The sequence below is a fragment of the Schistocerca nitens genome, chromosome 7 (genome assembly GCF_023898315.1).
Source record: "Schistocerca nitens isolate TAMUIC-IGC-003100 chromosome 7, iqSchNite1.1, whole genome shotgun sequence".
Classification (NCBI taxonomy): Eukaryota; Metazoa; Arthropoda; class Insecta; order Orthoptera; family Acrididae; genus Schistocerca; species Schistocerca nitens.
In genome coordinates, this window is record NC_064620.1 from 355,461,907 (window position 1) to 355,487,611 (window position 25,705).

Consider the following 25,705-nt stretch of genomic DNA (forward strand, 5'->3'; position numbering starts at 1 on the left):
CAGTGATAGGACACAGGGCACAATATGTAGTAGGGTGGAGGGTGCGGGAACAGAAGATCACTGTAGGTTGAGACAAGGACAACTTTGAGTGGAGAATGTGTTTTTAAGGATAACTCCCACCTGCACAGTTCAGAAAAGGTGGTGGTGGTGGTGGTGGTGGTGGTGGTGGTGGAGGGGAGGATCCAGATGGCCCAAGTCATGAAGCAGCCATTGAAATCAAGCACGTTATATTCAGCTGCATGTTGTGTCACAACGTCCACTTTGCTCTTGGCCTGAGTTTGGCAGTGGCCTTTCATCCTGGTAGGCAGATGGCTGGGTTTGGGACTGATATAGGTGTGGACTAAGATGTCACGGTGGTTGAGTGGGCAGACACTATTTTAGGAGGGGTATAATGGACATTAGGTAAGGTATCCCTCATTTCAGGGCATTACGATAGACAATCAAAGCCCTGAGAAAGGATGTGGTTCAGTTGTTCCAGTCCTGGGTGGTACTGGGTGACGAAGATGGCGCTCCTTTGTAGTTGTTTTTTCGGGATGGTGGGAGGACTGTGGGTGTGTGGGGATATGGCACAGGAAATCTGTTTGCAGACTAGGTCTGAAGTATAGTGTGTATCTGAGAAAGATTTTGCGACACATTCAGCATACTGTGCAAGGGAGTTCTTGCCACTGCAGATACGCTGTCCCCAGGTGGCCAGGCTGTGTGGGAGGGATTTTTTGTGTGAAAGTGATGTCAGCTTTCAAACCGCAGGTACTGCTAGTGGTTGGTTGGTTTAATGTGGACAGAGGTGTGGATGAAGCCATCAGAGAGTAGGATGTCAACGTCCAGGAATGAGGCACACTGTGTTGAGGAGGACCAGGTGAAGCAGACGGGAGGAATGAGCATAGGTTGTCTTGGCCCTCAGTCCAAATCATGAAGATATTGTCAATGAACCTGGGGCAGGCTTTGGGTTTGAGGTTTTGGGAGGCTAGGAAGGTTTCCTGTAAATGGCCCATAAAAGGTTAGCATATAAGGATGCCATGCAGGTGTCAATGGCTGTGCTGTTGATTTGTTTCTGTACCTTCTTTTCAACGGAGAAATATTTGTGTGTTAACAAGGTGTGTGAGGAATGAGGCAGTGGGTTTATAATCTAAAGGATGTAGGAAGACATAGTGTTCAATAGTGGCAGGACCACAGGCGTAAGGGATGTTTGTGTAGAGGAAAGTAGTGTCAACAGTGACGAGCAGGAATCCAGGAGGTTAAAGTGGTGGGGAGTCGGTGAAGGAAATGGTATCTTTGATGATGGAGACTAGATTTTGGGTAACTGGTTGGAGGTGCTGATCAATGAGGGCCAAAACTCTTTGATTGGTTGGTTGTTTTGGGAAAGGAGACCAGACAGCGAGGTCATCGGTCTCGTCGGATTAGGGAAGGACGGGGAAGGAAGTTGGCCGTGCCCTTTGAAAGGAACCATCCCAGCATTTGCCTGGAGCGATTTAGGGAAATCCCGGACGCGGGATTGAACCGTCGTCCTCCCGAATGCGCAAAACTCTTTCAGTAGGAGCATAATAAGCAGCCACAATGGTGCATCTGTGATTGTTGGGTTTGTGGATTTTGGGAGGCACGTAGAAGGTGGATATCCGGGGAGTCTTAGAGGTGAGGAGGGAAATAGACTTGTTCTGGGAAGAGTCTAAGACTAAAGCTTTGAGCAGGGATTGGAAATTATGTTGGACTTCCAGAATGGGATCACCATGGCAGAGTTTATGGGTGGAAGAGTCTAACAATGGCAGAGGAATTCTGCCAGGTCAGTCACTGTGATTCACAACAACAGTGGTAAAACCTTTTATCTGCAGGTGGGATGATTAGTTCAGGACCCGTTTTGAGGTTGTGTGCGGCTGTCCTTCCCTCTGCTGAAAGGCTGGTGTCCTTAGGAAGGGACATGGGGATGAGACCAAGTTGGAGGTAAGGAAGGTAGTGCTTAGGTGGGGAGACGAGGAAGGATCACAGTAGGATGGTGGTATGAACTGGGAGAGGCAGGGTTCAATGCTGGGATTAGCTTGGCTTTGGTTGGAGGGATTGGTGGCAAAGGAGTGTTTCCATTGCAGGGATTGGGGGAAGGAGATAAGGCCATTGACAAATCCAGCATGGTTAAATTTTGGTACAGGCCTAAAGGTGAAGCCTGTGGATATGACTGAAACTTCTGTGGGGTTGAGGACTTTGCGGGAAATATTAACGACAGTGTTCTGGGGTTGTTTCGACTCTGGATTTAGTTGGACACTGGTAGGGAGTTTTGGGGGATATGGCAAGTTGTAAAGTCAGCTAGGCAGTCCAGCCTGGACTTTCCATCATTAGAGATTACTATATAGCTCACAATAACTGATGATGTTGGGTGTAAGTGTTACTCTGAGATGAAGAGCTGGCACAGGAGAAGGAAGTTGCTGCGAGCTGCATCAAACCTACCAGAAAATTAATGAAAAAAAAAACACACACCAAATAGGTTTCGAACAAAAGATTAGTGTATAATCCTAAGCAACATTCACATTATGAGTGCTAGAACTTAGGCTAAAATGAGATATTTTAACATTATTTGTAGGTTTGTGTTCAAAACTCAGCATTACATCTCACTGATAATAAAAGAGTCTACTGCAATTTACAAGATGGCAATAGATCAAACCCTTGCTGAAATAATACTACACATCTTCATTCTAATGTTATGTTACATAAATTTTCACTTGATGGATATCACAGAACCCATTACAATTTCAACTTTTAACTGTACTATATGAACTTTCAGTTATTTCCATGGAACCACTTGATCCTCATGCTGATGCATTAATGCACCAATTATAAGACTATTTACGGTAAAAAATAAAACATAAGCACAACCAAGTTTACATAAGTGTGAATAAATTCATGCACCTTCACCCTAAGAGGCTGAAATCTAGATTAATACAGAATCTTTTAACTATCTAACTACATCCACTATGTTAAGGATTTAAGAATAAATGAAATAACTGAATGAAGAATTATTCAGTAGAGTGAATTCCTGTGTAACTGTGGAGGACAACTAACAACCTACCAGAGACTACATGTGCACAATGCACTTCCTCTGGTATAGAATGTAATATTTACTGTGTGAATGCTATCAGAAGAGTAGTTTCATTTACTTCAATTTATGAGTGCGGTACTCTATTTCTGTTTCTACATTTTCATGCATAGGGGTCCATTAAAACTTTGAGTAGACTTTCTTGGGATAGTTTGCATCTAGCTTCATGTGTCTGCCAGTTCAGTATATTCAGCATCTTCATGACTCCCCTTCAGGTAAAATAAACCTGTGGCTGTCCTTCTCTGTTTATGTTCAATATTCCTGTGAGACCTGTTTGGTATTGGTCCCACACATTTTAGCAACATTCTAGGATGAGTCACACAAGTGTTTTGTAAGTCATCTCATTTGCAGACAGACTGCATTACCCAGGTATTCTACCAATTAACTGAAGTCTGGTACCTGCTTTACCGACAACTAAGCCTATGTGATGATTCCATTTCATATAGCCAAAAACGGTTACATCCAGGTACTTTTATAAGTTGACTGGTTCCAGTTAGTATTCATCGAAATTGGAGTCAGAAGATGCTAGATTTTTTGTTTGTTTGTTTTATGAACTGCACAATTTTACATTTCTGATCACTTAAGGCAGGCTCTCAATCTCTGCACAACTTTGAAATCTTATCAAGCTGTGACTGAATATTTGTGGAACTTTTTTCATACAGTACTTCATTACGGACAACCATACCATTTGCGAAAAGTCTGACAATGTTCTTGAACAGCAAGAGTCCCAGTACACTTCTCTGGGGAACACCTGCAGTTAACTCTACATCTGTCAATGATTCTCCATCTCATAACATGCTGCATCCTCCCTACAAAGAAATCCACACAAATTTCACTTGACACACTAAGTGATCACATTTTCAATAAAAATTCATAGGTGTGGTAATGAGTCGAATGGTTTTCATAAATCAAAAAATAGTGCATGTACTTGATTTCTGGCTTTTCATGTGAGAAAAGTGCAAAACATATTACGGAAAATATTAATAGTAACCTCAGACTTTTTGCCAATGATGCAGTTATCTACAATGAAGTATTGTCAGAAAGAAGCTGATAAAATCTTCAGTCAAATCTTGATAAGATTTCAAAGTAGTGCATAATAAGCAACTTGCTTAAATGCTCGAAAATGTAAAACTGTGAGCTTCAGAAATGGAAAAAGCATAGTATCCTGTAACTATAATGTCAATGAGTCATAGTTGGAATCGACCAACTGAAACTACTACCTGGGTGTAATACTTTGTAGGCATATGAAATGGAATGATCACATAGCCTCAGTTGTGGATGGAGCAGGTGTAGACTTCATTTTATTGATAGAATACTGGGGAAGTGCAATTAGTCTACAATCAATATTGCTCAGAAATCACTCGTGCAATCCATTCTAGAATACTGCTCAAGTGTGTGGGAGCCATACCAAATACGACTAACAGAAGATATTGAACACACAGAGAGAATGGCAGCATGAATGGTCACATTTGTTCAACCCATAGGAGAGTGTTACAGAGATTCTGAAGAAATAACCCCCAAGAAATCTACTAATCAAGTTTCAAGAACAGGTTTTAAATGTACGAATCTAGGAATGTACTACAACCCCCTACATATTGCTCACATAGGGATCACGAGCATAAGGTTAGTATAATTACTACACACACACACACACACACACACACACACACACACACACACACACACACACAGGCATTTAAACAATCATTATTCCACACTGTGTGAATGGAATGGGAAGGAACCCTAATATCTGGTACAATGAGGCATATACTCTGCCATGCACTTCGCAGTTGTTTGCAGAGCATAAATGTTGTTGTAGATGGTCAATGTTTTTGGAAAGTGTGCTGGTTGACATGTAGGAGGTCCTTTTGTTTGAGAAGCTTCTTTACATTTGAGCTCATAATATGTTTTAAGATGTACAACAAATAGATGCCAAGAATATTACACAGTACTTTTGTGGATCACTTCTACCCTTCTTGTAGAAGTGCGTGACCTATGGTTTTTTCCAATTAGTGGGCATGATTTTTTGTTTGCTGGATCCTCAGTGTATTATGGTTAAAAAGAGAGCCTAACTCGGCTTCAAATTCAGTATAGCTCTGGTAGGGTTTCCATCAAGCCCTCGAGCTTTGCTCAGTTTTTGTGATTTGAGCTGTTTCTCAACACCACTGATTACTGATATCGCAGTGATACAAGAATTAAATTGAGGCAATTCCCCTGGATTTTAATTTGTGAATGAACATCTGAGAACTGAGTTCAGCATTACTGCTTGTGCTTTGCTACCCTCAATTTCAGTTCCTGTCTCATCTGTGAACGTCTGGACACTAACTTGGCATCACCAACAGCTTTTACACATGATCTGAATATTTTTGAAGTTTGTGAGAGATCCTTTAATATTCCTCATATAATTAAATTTTCCCCGAGACATTTAAGTCTCATCTTTATCTACAATAATGTTGGAAGCAAAACGATCTTAGTTCAAGTCCCAGACATGGCACAAACAACATATCTTCAGCTTCCAACATTATCCTTTAATATTCAGCTACAATAGTCACTGAAGGCTAAATGCATAACTTACTGAGAGCCAAAGGTGTCCCATTCAGCATGTCCTTAGCTATAGTCCTATTATGCAGTACTTTATGTTTCTTTACAATGACCATATACCATGGAGGGTTCCTATCATCGACTGTTCTACTGGGTATGTACACTCATCAGCCAGAACTTTATGATCCCCTACCTACTAGCCAGTACGTTCATTTTCGGCATGGATAGTGGTGATGACATGTCATGGTATAGAAGCAATGAGGCCTTGATAGGTCACTGGAGGGAGTTGGCATCACGTCTGCACAACAAGTCACATAATTCCCATAAATTTTGTGGAGGGGATCAATGAGCTCTGACATCGCGTCCAATCACATCCCAGATGTGTTCGATCAGGATCTGATCTGGCATGTTGGGGAACAAGCACATCAACTGGAACTTGCTACTGTGTTCCCCCAAACCACTCAATCACACTCATCGCCTTGAGACATGGCACATTATCTAGCTGAAAAACGCCGCTGCAGTCAAGAAGCATTATCATAATGGAGGGGTTTACACATTCGTTCCCTCCCGTCAGCATGATAGGCCCTAAAGAAGGTATCATTATTCATTCGACTGTGCAATGCTCTGCCACTGCACCAACATCCAGTTCTGATGGTCAAGTGCACATTTCGGCCATGGTTGCCAATGTCATCAGCTGTGGAGGCCCATCGTTAGGAGTATTCTGTGCACTCTGTCTTCAGATGCACTTGTAATCTGCCCAGGCATTTAAGTCTGATGTTAGTTCCACCACAGTTCACCACCTATTCTGTTTTACCAGTCTGCCCAGCCTACAGGATGACTGATTGCTGCACTTTATAATTTATAAGTCACATAACAGTCGCTGAGTGCACCCACTTTCCGAATGGAAGGTAACCTGATGAAATTCGCATCTTCAAAATGGTATGTGCAGTGTCTACCAAACTAAACAGTTTAATAAGTCAGCAAAACACTAATAATGGTTCTTTACATAAGAAAGGGAAGACTGATAGAAGCCAGCCCCAGGATGGATCAGTTTCGGTTTCGCAGAAATGTAGGAACACACGAGGCAATACTGAGCCTACAAATTATATTGGAAGATAGGTTAGGGGAAGACAAACCTACATTTGTAAAATTAGAGAAAGCTTTTGATTGGAATACTCTCTTACAACTTGTACAGAAACCAGATGGTAGTTATGAGTCAAGAGGAATAAAGGGAAGCAGTGGCTGAGAAGAGAGTGAGACAGTGCAGTACCCTATCCCCGATGTTATTCAATTGGTACAGTGAAAAAGCAGAAAGAAAACAAAAGAAAAATTTGGAGTGGAAATTATAGCTCAGGGAGAAGAAGTAAAAACATTGAGTTTTGCCAATGACACTGTAATTTTGTCAGAGACAGTAAAGGACTTGAATGATCAGTTGAATGGAATGGACAGGGTCTTGAAAGGAGAATATAAGATGAACATCAATGAAAGCAAGACAAAGATAATGGAATGTAGTCAAATTAAATCAGGTGATACTGAGGGAATTAGATTAGCAAATGACAAACATATAAGGCAGTAGGTAGGTTTTGCTATTTGGACAGCAAAATAACTGATGATGACCAAAGTAGAGAGGATATTAAATTCAGACTAGCAATAGCAACTACAGCATTTCTGAAGAAAGAAATTTGTTAACACTTAATATAGACTTAAATGTTAGGAAGTCTTTTCTGAAGACATTTGTCTGGAGTGCAGCCATATATGAAATTGAAACCTGGATGATAAACAGTTTAGACAAGAGGAGAATAGAAGCTTTTGAAATGAGGTGCTGCAAAAGAATGCTAATAATTAGATGGGTAGATCACATAACTGATCAGGAGGTAATGAACAGAACTTGAGATACAAGAAATCTTTGACATAAGACACAACTTGACTAAAAGAAGGGATCAGTCGATAGGACACTTTTTGAGACATCAAGGAATCACCAATTCAGTGGTGTGTGTGTGGGGGGGGGGGGGGGGGGGTAAAAATTGAAGGGAGGTCAAAAAATGAATTAAGTAAGCAGATTCAGAAGGCCACAGTAGTTATTTGGAGATGAAGAGCCTCGCACAGTACCATACAGCGTAGCAGGGAGAGCTGCATCAAACCAGTCTTAGCACAGATGACAACAACAAAAACAGCAGCAGCACCATGAAAACTATTCTTTTAAACGTGAGTCTCGGTTCTTCTCCAGAGCTAAATGTTTCAAGTTCCTTATTGAGACACAGGGCTACCGACACTGCTTCTTTATCTAGTTTGCTGAACATACAGATTCTTCTGCTTGTTGCAGTTGCGCTTTTGTACGTTGGTACTAGATGTTTCTACAGTACAGTAACAAAGGTGTTGAGGATTCAGTAAACATGCTAAACCTCACGACCATATTTTTTCTGGTCTCTGAATTCTCTAAATAGTATAGGCACTCTTCATTATCTTTCTCTTGATGTATCTGCACTACTGTTATCATAAAACATTACGTTCCTTTACAAATACAGTAAGTTAGTCATTGGATATCACGACTCTTTTGCACTTCTTTTTGCTTGATAATATATTTCACTTTAAGGCTGTTTAGAATCAATTTTTTCGTGCGATTAAAAATCATGCAGAATGTAACAACGACTTTGTCAAGTTTCAATAATGAAATATAACGCTACTCTTACACGAGTTTTTCCTCTGACAAATGGCCAGAAACGCCTCCAACAGAAATTAACAAATCAAAACTATTTTAATAAATGTGGATACATGTGTGGTTCTACAACAGTAAGGAAACTCACTCTGTTTATGTCCTCTCGAAGATGTCAAGACCTTCTGATTGTCTTCGACGTTTTCACAGATGAAACGTCAAAATATTTTATGTCATTGTCAACACTTAAGAAGAACCCATTAATAAGGCTCACGACCAGATTTTAACGCTAGAACCACTTGCGCGCATTACGCCGTACACTACTTACAGCACGTAACAAACACACAGGAGGCGTATCAAACAGCTGACTTGAAATCGTAGCCTTGTAAAGCTGAGTATGCGAAAGATCTGCCATCTTCTGACCTAAGATTACTTTTTAATTTTTCTGATTTATTTGTTTAAAGAAAGAGAATTTACATACCACGAAAGCTTAAATCTGTCAAGTTATATTACGTTCCTTACACAAAAATGATTTCAACTTAATTGATAGCCAAAGTTAACCGAGGAACGACATCCCAGATTAGCATATCCTCAATTTGTGGATCGTTTCTTTCAATTCATTAGTAATATATTTATCAAGCAGTCGGGTACAATCCATCCGTAAGACATAGATGTTTCATGTCATTTAAGATAGCAGTGTACTTTGGTTCATGGTTGAGACGTCTGTACAGAACACCACGGACAGTCGGACACAGTTTGTAAGTTGGCATGACAGTGCGCGCAAATGTGATGGTGTTGTGTTGATCGCATTTATGTACATTTTCAGTGACGCAATGTTTGTTATAGGCATTTGAATTGACATGAAGGTTACTATTAAAAGTAAGACCTACGCTTTAATTTTAAAGTCGGTGATTATTTACCTAATAATGAACAAACAAATCAAATGTTTACATTTGTGAAAGTCATGTGTCTTGTCATTAGCGACATTTATGAAATGAGATAATAAGTCATTCCTGGCTCGCAGTAACCCCAATTGTCTGTAACATTACAGCTTAAAAAGCAACATTTATGTCATTCTTTGTCGCTTGGTTCAGACTCTGAATCAACTGTCAGATAAAGTAAAATCTATATTTCTGCGAGCGCTGGACAGTTATTCGAAAGGGAAAAAAAAAAACAATACGACACAAATCGGTCTACATAGTAAATGTGGATTAAATAAGGTTTACGTTTCTTAGTCGTATTTATACTAACGTTCATTTATTTTCACTGGAGTGGACGCTTTATGTGTGGTAAAGGCCTTGCTACCCATAGCTTTATGGAGAGTAGATTGTACAACTTTAGAATTTTGTTGAAGTCATGATACAGCCATTATTACAGTTAATCAAAGTTTATCTTGACAAAACAATCCATTATTTCTTCAAATGTTGAAAAACTGTACAGTTCTATGTAGAAACGGTCTTTTACCGAAACGCCTACTTCATAGACTTCTTCTGCAAACCACTGAAATGTACGTAGCGAAGGGTACTTAACCCTTGTACCAGATACTAATGTTTATTTCTGTTCCATTCAAGTAAGTCGCACCAGATGAAGACCTGATAATTATTTCCATCCCCGGAGTCTACTCTTGACATCATAGTCCCTTCTTGAGTGATATGGAGGAGGTTGTAGTATATTTTCAGATTCCACAATAATTCTCTCTAGTGCTTTTGAAGTAGGCTTCTGTGGGACATTGTCTAAACTACAAATATTGGGGAGCTCAGGCTTTTCAGGATTTCAGTGACTCTCTCCAATGGAAAACATTTGTGCTGCCCTTGTATGTATACATTTAATATCTACTGTTAATCCTGTTTGGTATGGGTCCCAGCCACATTAGCAATACTGTGAGATGGATCAGATGTGTGTCTTGTAAACATTCTCCTTTGTAGGCTGACCACAGTTTCCCAGTATCTTACCACTATACTAAAGTCTTCCACATGTTTTACCTATGACTGAACCTTTGTGATCATTCAGTTTTGAACCCCCACACATTGTTGCATCCCAGTATTTGTAAGATTTGCCTATTCCAGTTGTGATGTGATGATATTGTATGAATAGGATTCTATGTTTTGAATAATTCACATTTTTACATATCAGAATATTTAAAGCAAATTGCTAATTTTTGCACTACTTTAGAATCTTATCAAGATTTGTCAGAAATTTTGTGCAGCTGTCCCTCTGATGGGCCAAAGGCTGCAGTGTGTGTTGCAAACCAACATCTACTGATTTAAACCTGCAAGCTGACAGCTGCCATCCCACAGTGGAAAAGTTAATGGAGTTCCAAAGACATTAATCCATGTAGTCCACACACATTGTCAGGCCAACTTAATTTGGCATCAGAAATAGAGCATCTACAATTAGACTTCTGCAAAAATGGATACACGGTCAAACAGATTCCAAAGCCATTCAGCCGTTTTCCCTGCCACACAATAGAGAAGAGCAAGGTAAAGCAAAGACTGCGGCTTACCTGCTCTGCGTGGGATCTATTTCTGCCAAGATTAACAGGATTCTCAAGAAGCATAATATCAAGTGTGTGTTCCATTCACCTACCGAAGAAACTGTGAAATGTGAAATATGACCTTGGTTTATGAAAACAAGTAATTTATAATATGTATTGCCAGTGTGGCATGTTGTACATATGCCAAATAACTTGGACAATGGACATCAGATGCCAAGAACATCAGAGGCGCACCCAGATGAGGCAGGAAACTAAATCAGCCACTGCCAAGAACTGTCTGGAACTTAATCATACCATGATCTATGAAGAAGAAAAAAACGAGGATTCTATCACAGGCCCCCAGATACTGGGACAGTGTTATAAGATAATCAATAAAGATAAAGATGGCGAAAACCTCGTGAATCCTGATACTGCTTTGTATCAACCCAGCAAAACCTTGGATTCTACATTGGAGTTGCTAAAAATCCAATGATGTAGCAGAACTGGAGAAGGAGGAGGAGGAGGAGAAGAAGAAGAAGAAGAAGAAGAATTGGTGGTACGAACTTGGAAAACAAACCCCAGACCATCTAACATGAGAACCATAAGAAGAATGGAATGCCAGATCACTGTTGGGCACACTGGACCGAAAACAGATCCCCATCTCGTGGCTATTCTCTCCAGACCAAAGACTGAATGTCTCAGGATGACTGTAGTGGGAATGGGACACAGATGGAGTACTAGAACCGACTGTCGATGTGGCCTGCAAAAAAAAAAAATGGAATTCCAGTTCATGGCCAGGCACACCACACCGAAGACAGAACATCTCAGGACGTTTGTAGTGGAGATGTACCACACAAGAACCTACCAAGGAGTGGGAGAAGTAGCAGGTAATAAATATTGGACCCCTTTCACTTGGCTGTAACATCCTCAGGTAACACCTCATGCACTGATATTGGCAGAATACCCAACACCTCAAGATGCCAACAGATCACCAGAAAACTGTGAACAATTACAATTTATCTCCCTGACTGTATTGTTCCATGGCTTTCAAGATGTCATGTGAGAAAATTAAAAGTTTGGCTTAATGTAAGAGATGTGTTCGGAATCCAAGCTAGTTGGCATGGAGGCAGACATTCTGCTTGACGTATCTCATTATGTTTGAGCTTAGAATATGTTTTAAGAGTGTACAACTGATGAATGTTGGTAATGTTGGATGGTAGTTTTGTGAATCTCTTTCACTACTCTTCTTGGGAACAAGTGTGTCCTCAGTTTTTTCCAACTACTTTGCACAGTTTTTGTTCACGGTATTGACGGTATGTTACAGTTAAAATGAGGGTAAATTTAATTGTAAATTCTGTATAGAGTCTGATAGGGATTACATTTGACTCGGGGACTTCATTCAATTTTAGCAATCTGTGCCCTTCCCAAATATGTATATCACTCACCTTTGCATTACTGTGAGAATTAAACTTTTGCAGTACACCTGTCTTGTCCTGTGAAAAGGAAATTTGAAAACGGAGTTCAGCACTTTTGCTTCTGCTTGTGCTTTGCTAGCACCATTTTTCTAAACTTTATCCAAAAGTTCCTCTTCATGCTCATGCCCGGAACTAAAGGTTTAGAGTTCTTTCTTGCAATACGTCACCAGTACTTCTTCTTCTACTTTACTGGACATTTCATTTGTGATTTTAGACACTCGTTTTCTTCCAGTCTGGAATACTACAACTCTTCATTCTTCACTATATGGTCCTCACTGTAAAGTTTGACTTGCTCTTTCTCTTCCAAATTTTGCAGAAGTGCGGATTGTGCAGGGAAGGTTGCCCAATATGGTGTATATTCTATCTTTTGTTCCTATATCTCTTTCAACCTGTCCTGCAAAGGTACTACACCCAAAACCAAGCATGGTAGCCATTCCATTATGTGGTGGATAATCAAGTACCTGCATGGTGGTAGCCAATATCCATGCAGGGATCACACTGTTGGTGCTGAGCTTGATACCCCTCGCATTCTAAGGAATAAGCGCCCACCGTGCCTGGGGCTCGGGCACTCCAGACACTGGTTTACTGGCCAGGTAACTGTTGTTGCTGGGCGGTGCCCATGAGGAGAGCCCTCGTTCGGAGTGCGTTACACCATGAAGTCAATTAAACTTTCTTCTAGAGAGATATACGACCCAAAAATGTTTCTTCCCCTGGCTATTGGCTCAGAGACAAGGGGAGAAATGCTCCCCCCCTCCCCAATACTTAGGTTGTTGGAGGACACGTGGGGATTCCTTTTTGAGTACAAAGCCACTGTTCGTTGTTGAACACCTCGAGTACATGTTTGGGGAAGTAGGGGCGATGTCAAAACTGAAAAGTGGCTCTGTTCTGATTAAAATGGCCTCACCTGCTCAGTCATGGGCACTGCTCACCTTTGACAAGCTCAGTGACATTCCTGTAATATGGTACAGGGTAGCGTATTCCAGTGTGATCTCCTTTCATAGACCAGTGACAAGTTGCTTGCCAATTGGAAACAGCGGGGTGTGCATTTTGTCCATTATCTCCAGTGGTGACCAAAGGATAATAGAGTTGATAATGGAGCCCTCATGTGGCCTTTGCAAGTGACGCTTTGTCTGGAAAGGTCAAGTTGATGGTGTGTGTTGATGTGACGAGAAGCCTTATGTTCCTCTCTCATGCAGTGCTACAAAAGGATGAGATTCAGGCAGATGTCTTTTTACTGCAATGCTATCCCCATGTGTAGAGTTTGTTGATATCCGTTGCACATGAACACTTGGGGCCCGTATGACCTTTGTTGCTTTTGCACCCTAAAACGAAACAAAACAAAAACAGCACACGAACACTCCTTTTGCACCTACCCCCATCTTTATCAGCTGTAGGGAGAACCATTCCCCCTGTTCATAGGAGTGCACCATCCTCCAAAGAGAAAAGAAATTTCAAGACTCTTGACCAATTCATATATCAAGACGCCAAGGATCATTTACACCCTACACATGTGGTGATGACATATGCTATGGCTAAGACGATATCATCCCCTCTAGCGATTGTACCATCAGGTCTTCTATGTCAGTCCCTCTGTGCCACTTGTCTACACCTGTTCCCCTGGTGGTTGGGGCCCCTCCTCCTTCTGCTTCCACCACACCACCTTCGGTGGCATTGACTCTCCACCCTCCCCCCACCCCCACCCCCACCCTCTCGGGATGTCAGTCCCCAATCCCCGGCTGGAGAAGCAACAACCTCCCCTGGTTGCTCTTACCAGGGACAGGGCCCTCAGATTGCTCCCTTCTCAGGAACCTTCTGATCTGCAACCAGCTGCCAGCTAGTGGGGTTTTAGGACTTTATGTTCCTCCTCTATCTCAGAAATTGGGGCAAACAAGTCCTCGCAGGTAGTGAATTCATCCAAGGAGAAGGAGGAGGTGATTCTGGTGGCCCCTGTGCCACCGATTGCTTCCCATTCCGACTCTTACTCTGAGGCAGCATTCCTGGTGGCCACAGTGGAACTGTAGGCCCCACTCATCTTGGTTCAGAACCAATGTGCACTGATTGCCATAGCCTCAAACCTGTGGCAGCAGGCAGGCCCAGAGGCATGACCTGCCTCCTGGTCCCTTTATGCCCCCATAAGATACTGATAGCATGCTTCTTCAGTTGAACTGTAGTTGTTTTTTCCACTACCTGGCTATCATTTCTCTTATGTCTTTCCCCTACTTTTTGTATCGTCCTTCAGGAAACTTGGCTCCTAGCAATGTGGATCCCTACCCTCTGTGGCTCTCGGGGGAAATTTTAAGAACCACAGTGAGTATGAAAGAGTGTCGGGTGATGTTTGTACGTATGTTATGGACTCTGTTTGCAATGAACATGTGCCACTCAGTATGACTTTTGAGGCTGTGGCTGTTCATGTGAGGACACCTCTGGAATTTCTGTAATGTGTACCTCCCTCCTGACAGTGAAGTGTCTCAGAGTGTATTGTCTGCACTGTTTTCTTAGTGCCCCCACCCTTCCAAATATTTCGTAATTTCAAAACCCACAATGCATTTTAGAGTGGAACAATGACTACTGGCTGCAGTAAAGCTATTGAAAACTTGCTCGCAGAGTTTGATCTTTGCCTCTTGAATACTGGTGTTCCCGGACACTTCAGTGTCACATAGAGGTCTTATTTGGCCATTGATTTTCCATTTGCAATCCAGGTGTTCTCCTTCCTTCCATTGGAGAGTCCGAAATGACCTATTTGACAGTGATAATTTTGCGATCATCCTAACCCTCAATGTCATGTGCTTGGGCATCCATCTAGATGGACCCCCAATGAAGTTGATCGGGATGCGTCCATCTTTGCTATTGCCCTTAGCTCTCTGTCACATCAGTGCAACTGTCCAGAACATAACTGCAGCCATTCTGTCAGCAGATGACTTAACAATCCCATATTCCTTGGGACCACCCCATCAAAAGGCAGTATCTTGGTGAACCCCTGAAATTGCTGCAGCTCTTAGAAAATGCAGATGGGCTCTCCAACACCGTAACCGACATCTATCAATGGAGCGTCTCACTGCCTTTACGGCTTTGTGCCCAGGTCCACCACATTGCAAACCGGCAGAAATGAGAATGCTGGGAATGGTATGTCGCTACCATGTAGGACGCAGTAAACTATGCTCCCTGCCAAACAGGTACAGTGTACTCACTGCAGAATTGGTGGCCATCACTCAAGCCCTTCGTTGCATTTGTTCTTGCAATGGCAAGATGTTCTTAATTTGCTATTGACCAGTGCTACCTTGGACACCAGTTGGTTGTGACTACCTGGGATATCCTTTGTGACATGCACCAAGATGGATGGTCAGTTGTCTTTGTGTGGAGCCCAGGTCATGTTGGGATCCTAGGAAATGAACACACTGACTAATTGCCCAAGTTGGCTACCAGCATGCCGACTACGGAGATGGTTGTACTGCAGCTGGACCTTCAGCCAACTGTACTCCATCAATTGTTTTGGGCTTTAAATACATATTGATGTGTCCTAGTTCAGATAAACTGTGAATCATAAACGGTACCACGACCAAGTGGCAATCTCCCATTTGTGCTCCTTGTGGGGAAGCTACTGTTCTGTCAGCTCTGTGTTGCCCCCAGGGGCTCACTGCTCTTTAGCGGGTTCTTGCTCGGCCACCATGGGCCCCCAGCCATTGAAGCATCTTTTCCCTTCCGTGCTGCATGTCTGTCCACTTGTTATTCCTTTCCCAGTCCCTTACGGAACATGTCTGGGGTGTTGTTGGGAATGCATTCTGCATATTCAGTCACCAATATCAGAACAGTCTCTCCACTGTCTTCTGTTCCTTCTTTCTGTTTTTTGTTCCCATTCTCCTATCCTGCCACGCCATTGTTTGAGGTTCTTCTTTTTCTTCTTCCTCTCTGTGTGCTCCTGAAGGCCAGATCACATATCTGACACATAACAGGTGACAGGGTAACGTGTAATTCCCATCCCCAGGTTGACAAGAAGGTTCACTCGTATCCCCTGGTAAAGGCCAGGCCCCAGAAGGGGTGATTGCCGGAGCTGCTACCTTCCTAAATTGCCGATTGGTCCCTCTGTCACCATTGGAGATTCTGGAAATCATTGGAGATTTTCTCACAATGAGCCAATCATCTTCACAATCACTGTCTACGAAACGTAAACGGAATTAGGCTAAAAATTCAAAAACCCTTCCAGCTGCACCACGGTTCCTCATGGTCTTACATACTGAAGACGGTCAGTCCTTCGCCACAGTAAATCCATTTATTATTCAGACAGGTGTTGATGCAATTGCTGGCCCTGTGAAATCCCGCTCTCGTTTATGGAATGGCTCTTTGCTTTTGGAGACTACTTCTGATTCTCAAGCACAACAACTGCTGGCCGCATTGCTTCTCCACAGCTACCATGTTCGCGTTGAGGCACATAGAACTTTGAATTCTTCCCGTGGTGTTATTTTCCCTAGGCTGCTCAATGGTATGACCGAGGGCGAAACCCAATCTTACCTCTCTGACCAGGGTGTCATTGCTGTCCATCGGGTGATGAAAAAGGGAGATTCCTCCTTAGTGCCCATCCTTTACTCTTTTTCTGACCTTTGATAGAGTGGTACTTCCGTCCAAGATCAAAGCAGTCTACGAAATTATCATAGTCAGGCCATACATTCCGAACCCAATGTGCTGCTACCAGTGGCTCATTCCAACCACACTAGAAGGTCTTGTCGACACCCAGCCTAATGTGTAACCTGTGGTAGGGATGCACACGAGGGCGATTGACTGCCTATTTATCCCCACTGTATCAACTGCAATGGCAGCCTCAGGATTGTCCCGTGTATCTTGATGAGTGGGCTGTCCAAGAGATCCGGGTAAAGTAAAGAGTGCCTTACCCAGTCACTCATGAGTTATTGGCTAATCGCAAACCCTGCAGTCTCCTGTGTGGCACCTATAGTTCTGCTTGTTCTTGCTACCTTTCGCTCCTTGAAGGACATGGCCATGCAGACAGGTGACATCAGTTTCAAGCTCTGAGGTTGTGAAATTGCCATTCCCCCCATCCATCTGAGCAACAAGCCTCAAGGGGCGAAGCCACCAGCTACACAATCTGTAGAGCGGAAAGGGCAGAAAGAGTACTCACGTGAAGACTTCCTATGTCAGCCAAACAACATCTGCATCTTCCTCTAAGCGGAAAGGCTCGAAGAAGTCCACCAAAGTCAAACGGTCTTCTCCTTCACAGACTCCAAGATCCTCTTCGACAGTATTGCCACGTGACACCATAGCCCGGCCGGCCTCCAAGTTGTCGCTTCACACTACCAATTGTTTTTCTGCATTGGACACTACAGACTGACAGCACAAGCAAGCTGATGCTGCCGTGGACCCCATGGAGCAGGATCCTCCTGCTTCTGACTCTATGCAGGCAGTCATTTGGCAGCTGCCAAGGTGAAACCCATTCATCTCTTCCTCATCATGACCCTCCTCGAATGGAACATTTGTGGCCTTCGGTCCCACAAAGATGATTTACGCCTGCCTATAGCATCACAGCATCCCCGTGCACTCTGTCTTCAGGAAACAAAATTGCATCCTCAAGACTGCTATTAGCTTCTACATTTCTTCCCAGTTCGTTTTGACCTTACCCCTTAGCATTCCATCTCATGGGGGCATCATGCTGCTCGTATGGGTGACATTCATAGTCAACCCATCTCCTTGACTACCCATCTTCAAGCTATTGCAGTTCGCCTTTTCCTTCCTCACCTAACTTTGTTCCTCTGTACCATTTATGTCCCTCCACCATTCAGTGTCATCAGGGCAGACTTACTTTGGCTTATTGAGCAGCTACCTCCCCGATTCTTTAATGCGCATCATCCCTTTTGGGGTTCTCCCAGAATCTGTCAGGGACGTGCCCTGTTGGCTGATCTTAATCAACTCATCCTCTTCTGCATTAACACTGGAGCACCCACATTCCTTTCCGACTCCTCGCACACCTATTCCTATTTGGACCTATCCTTCTGCACAGCCCAGCTTGCATCTTGAGTGGTCTGTTCTTTCCGACACCTACTCGAGTGACCATTTCCCATGTGCTATCCGTTTGCCGACTCCAACCCCACCTGCGTGCACACCCAAATGGCAGCTTACTAAGGCTGACTGGCACCTTTACTCTTCCCAGGTGACCTTCAAAAAACAGGATTTCCCCATTCCCCAGTTTTGATGACCAGGTGGAATATCTCAAAAATGTTATCCTTACTGCTGCAGAATGTTCCATTCCTCGTACTTCCTCTTTACCACACTTCCCCCCCTCCCCTCTCCTGCGGGTCTGGGGGTTAGAATAGGCCCGAGGCATTCCTGCCTGTTGTAAGAGGTGACTAAAAGGAGTCTCACACATTTTGGCCTTTATGTGATGGTCCCCTGTTGGGTTTGACCTCCATCTTTCTGAATTTTCCCAAAAAGCGAGTCAATTGGGGAAGGACACCTTACATGGTGCATCATGTCCATCTTGCACTGAGATCTTTAGCCCACTTTCCCAATGTCGCATTGCAGTCCCTCTCATTCTCCATCTCTTGGGTGAAGACACCTTCTTGGGTGTGTTTTCCACCTTGCAGTATGCAGTGTTGCCATCTGCATATGCAGTATGTCGTCCTGAATGGGGTGACTTCAACAGAAACAAGCATAATTTCAGGTGTGCCCCAGAGCAGCATAATAGGTCCTCTGCTTTTTACGATTTACATAAACGATCTGGTTGATGGTATTTACAGCGACCTTAGTCTGTTTGCCGATGATGCTTGTTGTGACAGTGCCACGAGATTTAAAAGTGCCGCTACGTCAGTACGCGAACACGGCGATAGAGGCGCTCTGCAGCTCGGCCGAGCGCGGGAGCGCCACCTGGCTATGAATGGCGCCGGCTGCATGTCACGGCACGGCAGTTGAATGACAGATACGGAGTTAGTAGCATGTAACCCACTATTGTTTCTACTTTTGTATATCCACGAAATTTATTAGTGATTAAAGGTTATAACACTTTTTGGCGATGAGGTCGGATATTTTTTTTCCTGTGTTGTGGAATTGTGTGTTCGTGTCGGGGCAGACATGGAACAGCTTATGCAAGCGCTCATTGATCAACAAACACAGCTGACGGCTGCTATTCAGGCACAACGAACACAGCTGACGGCTGCTATTCAGGCGTTGTCGACGTCGCTTACTCATCGTCTGTCTTCCTCTTCTCCGCCTCCATTCCCTCCTTACGATGAGGCTGCTGAAGACTGGGAGGATTATGAGAAGCGTTTGCAGCAACACTTCTTGGCCTTCGGCGTTGTCGACGCTCCTGTGTGTAAGTCGTTATTTCTATCTTGGATTTCCCCACGGATCTATCAGCTGCTATCTCAGTTAGCCCCTCTGCGGGAACCTGCCTCTCTGTCCTTCGAAGAAATGTGTGACTTATTGTCTACCTATTACCGAAAAAACACCCACGTCGTTGCTGCCCGCGTGGCGTTCTACCGGTGTTGTAAACAGCCCCATCAATCTTACCGGGCTTGGGCGACGGAACTACACGGTCTGAGTCGGAAATGTCAGTTTGTCACAGACACTCATCATGAGTCTTATGCTGATTCAATGGTTAGGGATGCTATTCTATGGCTTGCTCCTGATAAAGAAGTTCGGCAACGTGCCCTACAACTGCCAAACCCGTCGTTGTCGGAAGTTCTAAGCATTGCTCAATCCTTTGAAGTGTCTCACGCTGCTGGTGCGCAAATAGACGCGTGGTGTGATGTAGGCGCTGTACAGACCACTTTTGACGCGGACAATTTGCCTGTTTCGCAGGGGAACGACGATGTGATGGCGGTTCACTCGCATCGACGACGTCGCGTTGGGCCGCCACACTTGCAGCGAAAACAGCAACCACAGAAGCAGGTTCGTTCCGCACTTCCTTCTTGTCCACGTTGTTTCGTACAGCATGACAGGGCCGCGTGTCCAAAACGTTGGGACACGTGTAATTCATGTAGGAAAAAAGGCCAAATTGCTTCTGTGTGTCAGTCCCCTAAAGTTCCTGTCAACGAGGACAAGGCATCGGACATGGATGTTAACTGTGTGCTTTCTCAAACAAATAAGTTGTTTGTTACTGTTCGTGTTCTGGATAAAGACATTCGCATGCAAGTGGACACTGGCTCTGCAGTAACTCTCATTAACTCTCGCACGTATTTTGAGTTGGGCTCCCCTCCCTTGTCTCCAGTTACGCGAAATCTGCGAACTTATAATAAGAAGAAAATTCCTATCGTTGGCCAGTTTGATGCTTCCACTGCCTACAAGTCTGTTGTTAGGCCCCTCACGTTTTATGTCGTGTATCATGCGGGCACTGAAAACCTGTTCGGTTATGATGCTTTCCAGTTGTTCGGGTTCTCCATTGATGATGATGTGCACCTCATATCTGAGGATATTCCGTATCAACAGCTGGATGGATTGTGTTCTGAATTCTCGTCCGTGTTCTCTGCTGGTCTGGGTCGTGCCAAGGATTTTGAAGCCCACATTACTCTTAAACCCACAGCTCGCCCTAAGTTTTTCTGGGCACGCCCTATTCCGATGGCGTTGCGTGCACCTGTCAAGGCTGAGATAGACAGGTAAACAGCTTCAGGGATTCTCCTTCCTGTTACCTCCAGCGCATGGGCATCGCCAATCATAATGGTTTCTAAACCAAATGGGAGTGTGCGATTGTGTGGTGATTTTAAAGCCACTGTCAACGCTCAGAGCCTCATTGACACTTATCCTCTTCCCCGTCCTGAGGAGTTATTTACCAAGCTCGCTGGGGGCCAGTTCTTTTCCAAACTTGACTTATCGGAGGCGTACCATCAGTTGCCGTTGGATGCGTCTTCCAAGGAATTTCTCGTCATCAACACTCCCTGTGGGTTGTATCAGTACCAGCGGTTACCATTTGGCGTCGCTAGCGCGCCGGCCATTTTTCAGCGGTTTTTGGAACAGCTCACGGCTTCCGTTCCCGGCTGCATCAACTACCTGGATGACATTGTTGTCACGGGGGCCTCCACTGAGGAGCACCTTCGCAATTTGCGTTCACTGTTTCGGGTTCTGCATTCGGCTGTGTTGAAGTTCAATCTGGACAAGTCACAGTTCTTCCAACCCTCCATTGTGTATCTTGGTTTCCACTTGTCCCGTGAGGGTATACGTCCTCTACGACAGCACGTTGCGGCCATTACCGCTCTTTCCCGGCTGTCTACGGTCAAAGACCTTCAGGCGTTTCTAGGCAAGATTGCTTATTATCACAAATTCATTCCATCTGCGGCGGCGGTGGCTCATCCTCTGCATCAGCTGTTACGCAAAAACGTTCCTTTCTGTTGGTCCGATGAGTGTGAGCAGGCTTTTGTCTGCCTGAAGGCTCATTTGCAGTCGGCACCTTGTCTTGCCACATTCCGTCCGGGTCAGCATTTGGTTCTGGCGACTGACGAGTCACAGTATGGCCTAGGGGCTGTTCTCGCCCATCGGTATGAGGATGGGTCGGAACGACCCATCGCCTACGCTTCCAAGACCCTCAACGATGCCCAACGGCGTTACTCTCAAATCGAAAAGGAGGCGCTCGCTATCATTTATGCTCTAAAAACGTTCAGCGTTTTTTTTTTTTTTTTTTTTTTTTTTTTTTTTTTTTTTTTTTTTTTTTTTGTGGTTCTAAGTTTCACCTCATCACCGACCACAAGCCGCTGGTCTCTCTGTTCAGCCCCTCGGCGTCGCTTCCGGATAAGGCAGCTCACCGCCTGCAACGTTGGGCCTTATACTTGTCTCGTTTTCACTATGAGATTCACTATCACCCCACGGCCCAGCACGCCAACGCTGACGCATTGTCACGTTTGCCAATGGGCCCCGACCCGGTTTTCGATCAAGATGAACTACTCTGTTTCCACATTGATGAGGAAGAATGTCGTGCTGTCGAGGGTTTTCCACTTACAGGTTCCCAGGTCGTGTCGGCTACTGCGCGGGACCCGGTCCTGCGTAAGGTGATCGGTTTTGTTCAACGGGGTTGGCCTGACAGGACCAAGGGCCGAGCATCGGATCCTCTTCGCAACTACCATGCCTTGCGCCTTCGTCTGTCTGTTCGTGAGGGTGTTGTTCTTCTGGCCACGGATGGCGCATCTCCACGGGTCATGGTGCCAGCCTCTCTTCGCAAAGATGTTCTCAAACTATTGCATGAAGGCCATTGGGGGATTTCTCGGACTAAGTCCCTGGCCCGCAGGCACGTTTATTGGCCTGGTATTGATTCGGACATCGCCCACATGGTCGCTGCGTGTGGTCAGTGTGCTCAATAACTGGCTGCACCCCGTACAATGCCCTCTCCATGGCCTGATCCGGTGCAGCCATGGGAACGGGTGCACGCTGACTTTGCCAGCCCCTTCCTCGGCACTTATTGGCTACTGTTGATTGACGCCTTCTCGAAGTTTCCGTTTGTTGTTCCATGTCCGTCGCCCACCACTGCGGCGACGATGCTGGCTTTGTCCAAAATCTTTGCGCTAGAAGGTCTTCCATCCACGATTGTCACGGACAATGGCCCTCAGTTCTCTTCGCAGGCCTTCCGTGATTTTTGTACTGGACAAGGGATTCATCATGTTACAGCACCGCCCTTCCATCCGCAATCGAATGGGGAGGTCGAGCGCCTTGTCCGTACTTTCAAAAGCCAGATGAAAAAATTCCTTAGTGATTTTTCCACAGGTGACGCTCTGTTGCAATTTCTGAGTTCTTATCGCTTCACGCCTCTTGGTGATAGCAGCCCTGCTGAACTCTTGCATGGCCGCCAACCGCGCACTCTACAGCACCAGTTCACCCTGTCAGGCCTTGTACTGTGTCCCCTAGTGCGGAAAATACTCGGTGGGTGCCAACGTGTGGGCATGAGGGTATGGATCTCACCCTAAATGGATTCCAGGGGTGGTCCAGGCTCTTCGCGGCCGCCGGCTTTGTGAAATACGTACAGACGATGGCATGGTTGTTTGCCATTACGACCAGATGTGCCCACGAGTGGTGGCCACGCCGGTGCCACCGCCCCTTCTTTCGCCTCCACCAGCCTGAGCAGCCAGTCCTGTCGCTGCTGCCGATCTTCCATGCGTGTTGCTGCAGCCGACGTCGCTACCACTTCAGAGTACGCCGGAACCAGCCCCAGTCGCGACGCCGCCTCCTCCGGGACCCATCTCGCTGGAGCACACCCCCAGGTCCACGACACCTACGGATGCTGCTCCGGAGTTTTCACCCATCATCTCGTCCAGGAGGCACGTTCCACGCGCAAGCTTCCGTCCTGGACATTTTCGACCATAATCTCGTGTTTCTCCGCGGGATCTTCTCGGGGCCTCCCAAGAGGCCATGGATGTCTCCGCACTGTCCGTGTCTCCAAGGAAGTGAGTGTTTTTTTTCAAGGGGGGGAAAGTGTTGTGACAGTGCCACGAGATTTAAAAGTGCCGCTACGTCAGTACGTGAACATGGCGATAGAGGCACTCCGCAGCTCGGCCGAGCACGGGAGCGCCACCTGGCTATGAACGGCGCCGGCCGCATGTCACGGCACGGCAGTCGAATGACAGATACGGAGTTAGTAGCATGTAACCCACTATTGTTTCTACTTTTGTATATCCACGAACTTTATTAGTGATTAAAGGTTATAACAATGCTGTAGTCTACATGAAAGTAGTATCACACGAAAGTTGTGAACAAACCAATGAGGATTTGCAGAAAATAAATGTGTGGTGTAATGGCTGGCAGTTATCTCCCAAGATCTGCAAGTGTAACCTACTGCATATAACAAGGCAAAAATCCCCATTAATCTAAGAGTACAAAATAAATGCCCAGTCTCTGGGAGCGGTAACGTCCGTCAAGTATCTGGGTGTGACTATTAGAATTGATCTCAAATGGAATGATCAGATTACACAAGTAACGGGTAAGGCGAACTCTAGATTGCGGTTTATTGGTAGAATCCTGAAGTGATGCAGTCGCCTGCATCTCGTGGTCGTGCGGTAGCGTTCTCGCTTCCCACGCCCGGGTTCCCGGGTTCGATTCCTGGCGGGGTCAGGGATTTTCTCTGCCTCATGATGGCTGGGTGTTGTGTGATGTCCTTAGGTTAGTTAGGTTTAAGTAGTTCTAAGTTCTAGGGGACTGATGACCATAGCTGTTAAGTCCCATAGTGCTCAGAGCCATTTGAACCATTTTTTGATGCAGTCCTTCAACAAAGGAAATAGCTTACAATACGTTAGTTCGTCCAGTCTTGGAGTATTGTTTGTCTGTATGGGACCCTTGCCAGTTGGGTCTGATTCAAGAGATTGACAAGGTCCAAAGAAGAGCAGCAAGATTCATGACCAGTACATTTAGCCATCGCAAGAGCGTTTAAAGTCTCATAGAAAGTTTGAAGTGGGACACACTTGCAGATAGACGGCGCACTAAACAGAAGGGGTTGCTCACTAAATTCCGAAATCCAATCTTCACCTAGGATGTAGAGCATATATTATTACCACCAACTTTCAAATCGCACAATGATCACCATTCAAAGATAAGGGAAATAAGAGCTCGTACTGAGGTGTTCAGAGAGTCGTTTCTCCCTTGTGCGATCCGCGAGTGGAACAGAGAGGGGGAAATATGACTTTGGTGCAAATTGTGCCCTCTGCCACACACCGCTGGTGGCTAGCGGAGTATATATGTAGATGTAGATGGTGACCATGGACTTCTTAGCACCTCATACCCAGCACGGTAGTCAGTCCGTTGTTGTGGGGCCACCATGTACCCTGTTGGTTGTAGCCCCCTGACAACAGAAGGATCACCCTGCTGATGCCTGCGCCGTTAACTCCCCACATATGCCATGGAGTAGATGCCCATCTCCCTGGGGCATCGGGGCTCCTGGCAATGGCCATCCTGCCATTTGGCACTTGCTGAGGCTGGGTGGTGCCCTTGGGGAGGGCCCGTGGTCGGAGTGGGTGGCATCAGGGTGGATGACATGCCTTGAAGTATACTATGTCATCTCTTACTGGTGGTCCACCGCCAGCAGTCTGTAAGTGGGCAAAGTCTAACTTCAGTGCTAAGAAATATGACCCCAAATCATTCCCCTCCCTGGCCACACCATCAGAGGACCAGGCTAAGGATGGCAGTGAAGCTTATTCGCCCCAGTACCTCGTATGTACGAGAGTTGATGGGGAATCTTTCATGACGATGAAGCCCCAGTTTTTTGTTGAGCATTTGGAGGACAAGTTTGGGCACGTGGAGGGCTTGTCCAAAATGCGCTCTGGGTCATTTTTGATAAAACCAACAGCATCCTCTGCCCAGTCACGGCATTACTCGCTTGTGAGAAGTTGGGGAATGTTTCTGTTACCATCACACCCCATAAGAGCTTAAATATGGTCCAGGGTATTACATTCCACAGGGAACTTCTTTTGCACTCTGATGACGAGCTGCCTGCCAATTTAGAGCAGCAAGGTGTTTGTTTCATCCAGCGCGTCCATCGGGGTCCGAGGGATAATCAGGTTGCCACCGGTGCTTTC

General features: G+C 45.0%; 1 protein-coding gene and 1 long non-coding RNA gene across 2 annotated transcripts in view; one reads left to right on the top strand and one right to left on the bottom strand.

Annotated features, from left to right (window-relative positions):
* The window catches only part of LOC126195062 (5'-AMP-activated protein kinase subunit beta-1), a 68,611-nt gene extending 59,929 nt beyond the window's left edge, over positions 1-8,682 (bottom strand). Inside the window, exon 1 of the mRNA XM_049933509.1 lies at positions 8,425-8,682. The gene's annotated coding sequence lies outside the window, so the exon portion shown is untranslated. The remainder of the gene's footprint in view (positions 1-8,424) is intronic.
* Positions 8,683-8,689: 7 nt separating this feature from the next.
* LOC126195063 (uncharacterized) overlaps positions 8,690-25,705 on the top strand; it is a 59,516-nt gene continuing 42,500 nt past the window's right edge. The window contains exon 1 of the long non-coding RNA XR_007538550.1: positions 8,690-9,031. This is a non-coding gene — a long non-coding RNA (uncharacterized LOC126195063). The remainder of the gene's footprint in view (positions 9,032-25,705) is intronic.